At 34.6% G+C, this 8,428-nt stretch overlaps 1 long non-coding RNA gene across 1 annotated transcript; it reads right to left on the bottom strand.

Moving 5' to 3' along the window:
• Nucleotides 1–6,267: 6,267 nt before the first annotated feature.
• LOC145059217 (uncharacterized) lies at nt 6,268–8,119 on the bottom strand. The gene is made up of 3 exons (XR_013686707.1): nt 7,977–8,119; nt 7,360–7,523; nt 6,268–6,560 (listed from the first exon to the last, which is right to left on the bottom strand). It is a non-coding gene; the product is annotated as an uncharacterized LOC145059217 (long non-coding RNA).
• Nucleotides 8,120–8,428: the final 309 nt, after the last annotated feature.

Here is an 8,428-nt window from a genome sequence, read left to right as displayed (position 1 = left end):
CACATTTTGCCCATTCGTCCCTAGCAGAGTTTGATCATTGATCTCACTCCTCAGGCGTACGACGCTTTCATGTTTCCCATCATCGAATGCCTGAAGTTCTCGCCAATCACTCCTGCTCTTACCAGGGCTGAAACTGTTCCAATGGAGTTCCTGTCACAAATCTTTTCCACGGCTCACTACGACAAGGTTGTCGACAGGATTTTCTTCGATGTCTTTGAGCACAAGGCGTCGATTTCCAAACAGAGGTTCTGTACGCTGTTAGGGTTTGCCCCTGATTCTTCGAGGGTTAATCCGGAAACCATTCCAATGGGTCATCTGTTCAGCATGTTCTAGAACATGGGGTACACTGAGGTGCTCACTACTATCACGAAATTCAAGAAGTCGTTCCTGCCCCCCAGTGGAATGGGATGTTCACTGTTCTTTTCTAAGGCTTATCTGAACGAAGTGCTGGATCCGATGGGGCAAGTCGTTTATTTCTCTCCATCATGTACGGGATCTACAATGGCATCAACATGGACTACGGGTCGGTCCTATGGAAACAACTCATTCAGAGTCTCTCGTCGACTTCTCGACACTCAGAGATTTCTTATGCCCGGTTCTGGACTATTGTCACGAAATGGGTGATGGACAAGTACCACGTCCCCATTGTTGCTGGTGCTCCAATGTCTTCGATTGGTACTTTCCATACCACGAAGATTATTGTGTCGGATGCTTCGACATTTCCCTTCAACGGGTCTATCCCGACAACGATGTATGGTGACGTTCCTGCTGACAGCCAGATCATTCAAACGTATAAGGAGTTCAGACGTTCTGGTCCGAGGGATCTTACTCCAGAGATGCTGAAATCAATTCATGACGCTGACAAGCCTGCTCCTAGAGGCAAGAAAGCTGATAAGGGAAAACAGGTGGCAAAGGGAGCAAAAGGCCCATCTCCCAAGAAAAGGAAACCCACTAAGGCTGCTCAGTCTCCACCGCAGAAGAGGAGAAAAACCCAACCGCGACGAAAGTTGATTATCGCTTCATCCTCAAGCGAATCTGAGGACGAGGGTTCTGATTCGGATGGATCTCCACGTGGCAACACTCCACCACGTTCGCCTACCCCAGAGATACATATTTCTACCTCTCCTATCTCTTCTCCACCCGTTACAATTCCTATTTCTATTCCCCCCATAACCTCCACCACTCAAATACCACCTACTTCCATCCCAATACCACCACCAATCTTTACTGAAGCAACAACCACCACCACTGCAGATGTTAGAACCAACGTATCTGATACGGGGGTTCATACTGACACACCAAAAACCACCTCAGCACCCGAACCCACACCAACAACCGAACACACCACCCAACCCGAAACTACTACTACTACTGAGCCTACAGTTTCACCACCACCATCTTCTCCTGCTCATGCTTCAGAGGAAGAAGAACCACTCCTTGGCGGGGAGAATATGACTTTTGACTCGGTCTATTATAGTCCGTTTCAAGTTCAAAGTGACGACGATGACGATGCTCCTGTCACAAAGAGGCATCTCAAGGAGCTACATGACAAAATCGGTTCGCTCATCGCTTCGTCTTCCACATCTCAGTCCTCCATATCTGAAGCTGCGATTCAGAAAATTGTTGAGGCTTTTTCCAAAGCTCATCAAGTTTCCCTTGACTCCGCCACTGCAGCCATAGATGCCTCAACCAAAGCTTGTGAGGCAACGACCGAAAAAGTCGATAAACTATTCACTGATGCTTCTTTCTTGTTGAAATCTTTACAGGAAAGTGCTGAAGCCACCAAGACTATGCTGGAACCCATTATCAACCAGTTGGCTACATCAGTCGCTTCTGAGCTGAAGTAGTTCGCTTCGCTTCGTCAAACCATCTCTGATGATAACTCAGCTTTCAGAATCACCATTGAGGAGCGTCTCTCCAAGCTTCAAGAAGACTTAGCTGCCGAGAACTCTCTCATGGATGCTCTCGCAAGGAAGACTACCGCTCTGAAGGTCAAGAGTACTCAACTCTCCAATTGTCAACAGGAGATTGACTCTCTTCGATCTGAAAGAGAGGTGGTTAAGTCGTGTGTTTCGGATGTCCACTCTGCTATCTCAAACATCCTTGAAGCACATGACCCAATCATCAATTATTCAGTAAGCCGTACCCTTGCAGAGAAGCTCGCTCCCGCCCTTTATTTACTTAGCAAAATTGAGGGGCTCCTTGATTTCGTGTCCATTCCAAAACAAGGGGGAGAAAAAGAACAAGTGTCTCAACCACCTCCTACTTCAGCAACTCACACAACCGAACCTCCTCCAGTAGGCCAAGCCTCTGGTTCTGGTGTGAAAGACAAAGGCAAAAACATTGTTGAGGAGAGTGATGATGATGATAAAGAGACAATCGCCGACCTTCTGAAGCGACAAGGTCGAGATAAAGAGGCTGACATCAGTGCTCGTGTGGCTAGAGAGGCTGAAGAAGCCGAAAGAAGACAGAAAGAAGCCCACGACCTTCTTGAGAGTAGGAAAACTCTTTTACCTCCGTGGACTCTTGAGAGGCTGATTAAAGAAGCCATTGACACACCAAGTATCTTGTGGCTAGAACCTGTGATCTCTTTAGATCGTTCTAATACTGTCGACTCACAGTTCGACATGCCACTGACCCGAAAGGCGTTTGTTTTTCATTCCTTTGACAACATTGCAGAGTTCCCTCATCCTCATCCACAGGTTGATCGGGACTTAATCGAATTTTATCTGAAGGCCGCTCAACCCCAATACCAGACTTGGAGCGCTCAGAAAATTATCAATGTTCGGGTCCTGAAGCCGTACATGGAAGGCAACTTCACCAACGTTCGGTTCAAGGTACTAAGGGGATCTGCCAAAGCCGAACATGCCATCTCACTTGCAGATCTTCCCAACCTTAATCCCCATGATTGGATTATCTTACACAACATCCTTCTTACAAACGAAGCTGAATATGGTCCGATCATCGACCACTTTAAGAGGATGCTTGTATGCTATATCATGGAAGTTGCTTTGATGGATCAGGAGATTGCGAGCGTATTTAAGAAGAAGCCTACCATATCTCCTGTTGGCTCTGCCAGTGATCTCAACATGATGTAGATGGGGAAGATTGACCCAAAGAGAAACTCCGTCATGTTTACCAGGAACGAAGGACAAAAATGCCTTTTCGCCTTGGCAGACAAACATCTCTACACCACTGCATGTTTGGAACATGTTTTGGGGATCATCCATCTATGCAAGCAGAACACAGCGGATGATATCAAGTACTTTGATGTTATGATTCAATGGTACATTCGGTTCAGACAGGCTATCCTTGCTCTTATCACACGTCTGTTTGATACTGTAAAGAAAGCTTCCGCTGCTGGCCCAAGCAAGAAGAAGAAGTAGTCTCGCTCCAATTTGACGCAAAGGGGGAGATTGTTGGGTCGTATTTTGTGTTGCGTCTATTGGGCTCGTTAGCTAGTCCAATATATATCTCTGGTATGGGCCTGTCCATCCGTGAGTTTTGTAGGGTTTAGTATATATAGATGCTTGCATGTATTATAGAACGAGAGGACGATTAGTAACGATTAAAGTTTTATTGTTCAACAGATTTATCGTTCTTGTTTTTGTAACCCTAGAATCCTCTACAGTGGAAGTTCTTAGTCGAGCTCTGCTGAGGATCGAGTAATCTAATCATTCGACACATCTTGATTCATACTTGTGTTTTGTTTACTGTTTTTTACGTTCATTGCATACCTGTTACAAAGATCTAATCGATCAAAGAGTTAATTAATAACTCATCAATATCAATACATATAGTTTTTAATAAATAATATTTATATCATAATAAATATTATATTATTGGATTTTAGTTTATTTTAGTTAATTTTTGTAATTCCTTTTTGTTTTTTAATTATTTTTCATTGGATTATTACTTTTAATTTATTATTTTATTCATTTACTAAATCTTGTTTTTTTGGATTATTAATTTATTTTAGTTAATTCTATTTTGAACTTTTTTTGTCGAAATAATTCTTTTTTATTGAATTATTATAAATCAGTACATATAGTTTTTAATATATAATAGTTATATCATAATAAATATTATATTATGGGATTCTTATATATTACAAAACATTATTTTTTTGGATTATTAATTTTTTTTAGTTGATTCTTTTATAATTTCTTTTTTGTTGGAGCAATTATTTTTTATTAGACTATTATATATCAATAAATATTATTTTTAATATATAATATTTATATTATAATAAATAACACATTATTGGATTATTAATTTTTGTAATTTCTTTATTGTTTTTTTGAATTATTAATTTATTGAATTATTACTTTTAAATTTATTATTTTTTTAAGATAATAAATATTATCGTATTGGATTTTTATTTTATTTTTAATGTATACTATTAATTGTTTTTAATTTTATCAGCACTACAAAGTTGCCGAAATACATAAAAGTATCAATTATCATAGTCAAAAATTGGCAGGATCACCTCCAAACACATACATCGGAGGTTCAATAGATACCCTACCCTATTCCACCCAGCGTTGCTGGTAGCCACCTGCGACAACCTTCATAATCCACTGGAATCCTTCATATCCCACATAATGCACAACAAACCCTTATAACAATTATAAGTGGTGGTGGTGACCGAGTGATGGTAGTGATATTTTCCCTATGGTTTCTCATTATAAGCTACATGAAATGAAGATGTCTGGAAGTGATCCTAACGATTTCGATGATGAGAGACGACGATTTTGTGGTAGAACAAATAAAATTAACAAGAAGTATTATTATAAATTAAAAATAAATTAACAATCCCATAAAAACAGTTTAAAAAAAGAAATTACAAAATTAACTGCAAGAAAATAATAATCCAATAATCTAATATTTATTATGATATAAATATTATATAATAAAAACTATATTTACTGATTTATAATAATTCAATAAAAAAGAATTACTTCGAAAAAAAATTAAAAATAGAATTAACTAAAATAAATTAATAATCCAAATAAAACAATATTTAGTATATGAATAAAATAATAAATTAAAAGTAACAATCCAATAAAAAATAATTAAAAAAAATGAATTACAAAAATTAACTAAAATAAACTTAAATCCAATAATATAATATTTATTATGATATAAATATTATATAATAAAAACTATATTTACTGATTTATAATAATTCAATAAAAAAGAATTACTTCGAAAAAAAAATTAAAAATAGAATTAACTAAAATAAATTAATAATCCAAATAAAACAATATTTAGTATATGAATAAAATAATAAATTAAAAGTAACAATCCGATAAAATAATAAATTAAAATTAATAATTCAATAAAAAAATAATTATTCCAACAAAAAAATAAACGAAATTAACTTAAATAAATTAATAATCCAATAAAAAATATCTATTAATATATAATATTATATATTAAAAATAATATCTATTAATATATAATACTTCAATAAAATAAAAAAAATGTATGAAAAATGGTCCTTATAGTATGGTAAAAGACAAAACTGCGAAAATGGTCCCTAGGGGTAAAATTGTCATTTTAAGAAAGTTAACAACCAACTAACGGACGAGGGACCAAAAACACAACAAAACTTGTTGAAAAGGACCATATCTGCAACTTTTCAAACGTTTGGACTGTAACCACATAATATAAGAAACCATAAGGACCATTTTTGCAGTTTTGTCTCGCAAAAAAATCAAAAGTTTGGACCTCTGGTACTAGTCCAAACTTTTTTGGACCAAAGTGACAATTTTTGACAAACCACAAGGACCATTTGTGCAATAATACATTGGTCAAAAGTTTTTAAATATTTTTGACAAACCACATGGACCATTTGTTCAGTAATACATGGGCCAAAAGTTTTTAAATATTTAGACAAACCACAGGACAATTTTTGACAAACCACACTGGCAATCTTATAAATCAAAAGTTCTTAAATATTTAGATCTTAATATTTAATTTTTTTTTAATAACTCATGTAATACATTGGTTTTACACCTAGCAAATATTATAATAAATTGCAATTAATATGTTTCTTCATTCCTTATTTTAAAATTTTATTTTCAAAAAATATTTATTATTTATATTTTAATATTTTATTTTTTTAATCAATCCGTGTAACAAACGGGTTTTACATCTAGTATCTAATTAAGAAGCTTGAATCGACCTTGTAATATGCTCTAAATTAATAAAGTTTATTATGATAAAGAAAATATTTATATTGCTCCAAATACAAAAGATGCATAAGGAAAATCTAATTTTTATTAATGTACTGGATCTGGAACATAGCATAAGTAATAGTGATAAAAGTGGTGCTTTTGGCAGTCATCCCGTGAGACCCGGGCTATCCATATCCATGTTCCCTTGGCTTTACACAATTATGGAGAAAGACAGATTCTTACAAGTTACAACACACGACTTCCCCACCTTTTTAGATCAAATACCTCACCTGGATCTTCTTTTTGCTCCATCTCAATTTTACCTTTGCATTTTTTCGAATTCTGGAAACCTCTTATTTTCATCCATCTTGTGTAATCCTTGCATCCAAAGTTTAAAATAATCAATATCTATATACATTATCACTGTAAAAAATATGATGGAAAAAGGATAACATAATATCATCTCGAAGTCTGTTGATATTCGAAGTACTTTTTGAGTTTTATAATTCATGATTTGTAAGCTAGAAACGATAAGCATTTATTGAATATTCTTTTTTACTTCATTAACAGTCAAACATACATTTAAAAAAAAATGGTTAATCACAAAATGACTAAAGACGAAGGGTTTATACTTTATACAATAACTCAACCAACTTTTTAACATAAATGATAGCATCCGTGAAATACAAATTTCTATACAAATTACTCCCCAAAGAACTGCTGGTCAACACAATTAACGAATATTCCACACTATTTTCACCTTCACCATGCCTTAATTTTCACCTTGGAAAGTTCCAAGTTGAATCGTCATCATCTTTTATTCATCAACACCAGTTTCACAATCAAATACTAAAAAAGTTTTCAATGACATTTTTAACATTTATAAAGTCAAAAATAATAAATATTGAAATGTCATAGAAAAGATTGATAAAATGATGCTTGTTAAATGTAATCAAGATTTCAACATTTTGGGAAGATAAAATTACAAGGTTGATCCATGTAGTTTGCCAGAATTAACAAGGCGAGAAGAATTATCAAATCTTTTATGTTTTTATCAATATGGTTTTAGTTTCTTGAGTAGATAGTCATTGATGCATGTAAAATGATTTGTACTCTTTTTGTTTTAATTTTTCTTTAACTAACTTCAATAATAAAAGAAAATAAAAAAACACCTCACCCTTTTGTCTCCATTTTTCCGTTAGCTTTCTACCACTGACCTTCATTTTTGGAATTTGTTAGACAAACATATCATCGTCATAAATTTTATAAACAATAAGAATCCTAGCAGAAGAAATATCGAAGTATCTTGGTATGCCAAAGCTTCTAAAAAACAGCACATACCTACATATAAGAAAAAAAATGGTGAGATGGTCTTGTGAGATCCAAAAAAACCTTACAGACATATTCAAGTAAAATGAAAAAATCGTCTCAAGGAGGAGGTGGCCACATTTTACAAAGGAGAAGCTGTTGGAATTAACCAATTTGCTCGATTTTATTTTTTCTGTAAGCTTATAAACCCTAGATCCTAACCATTTACTAAAATTTAAACATGGATTTTGAAATCTCGAGCAAGAAAAACAAGAAAAACTCATCACACTTGTCTGCTTCAACGAATATGAAATTAGGTTCAGCACAAAGATATAAAGCTAGGTGCTCATCATCTTTGGTAGACACACATCCCACTTGTCCGGCAACCACAAGACGGGAATGCCATGAACTCGACAAAATAAAGAGAAATGGTGACAACCGACAAGTGATTGGAGTGGCTTCGATTTCAACAAGAAATTGGCACACCTCAATCTGTTTCTCCCTCTAACGTTTGGGACAAGTTGAGCGAAGCAAGCTTCATCGTTAAAGGGAAGCAACCATGGTGTTGGTTTGTTTTCCGTTGAAGTCTCCGGTGGTGACATCTTGTGGTGGCAAAAGTGCATTGAGACCATGCATTACTAAGCAAGGGAGTCATTATTTTTATGATTAACCCTTTAAAATATTATTTTATTTTTGGGTATTATTTAGGGTATCCACGATGTATTAAATTTCATCAAGTTCAATGAATTATTACATCATCAATTTATATTCCATATAATTTTATTAATTTTTTCTATAATGCATTTAGCTCTATAAAATTCAATGGACCATATATAAATATTTATTTAAGTATTAATAAACTTTTATTTTTCCATTGAACTCCCAAATGATCAATTGAATATATCAATGTGACATCTCACAATAATAAAATTACAATT

Source organism: Lactuca serriola, chromosome 6, assembly GCF_051521515.1.
Source record: "Lactuca serriola cultivar US96UC23 chromosome 6, Lser_US96UC23_V15, whole genome shotgun sequence".
NCBI classification, from domain to species: domain Eukaryota; kingdom Viridiplantae; phylum Streptophyta; class Magnoliopsida; order Asterales; family Asteraceae; genus Lactuca; species Lactuca serriola.
Note: the sequence above shows the minus strand (reverse complement) of the source record. Positions and strands in the feature narration are given on the sequence as shown.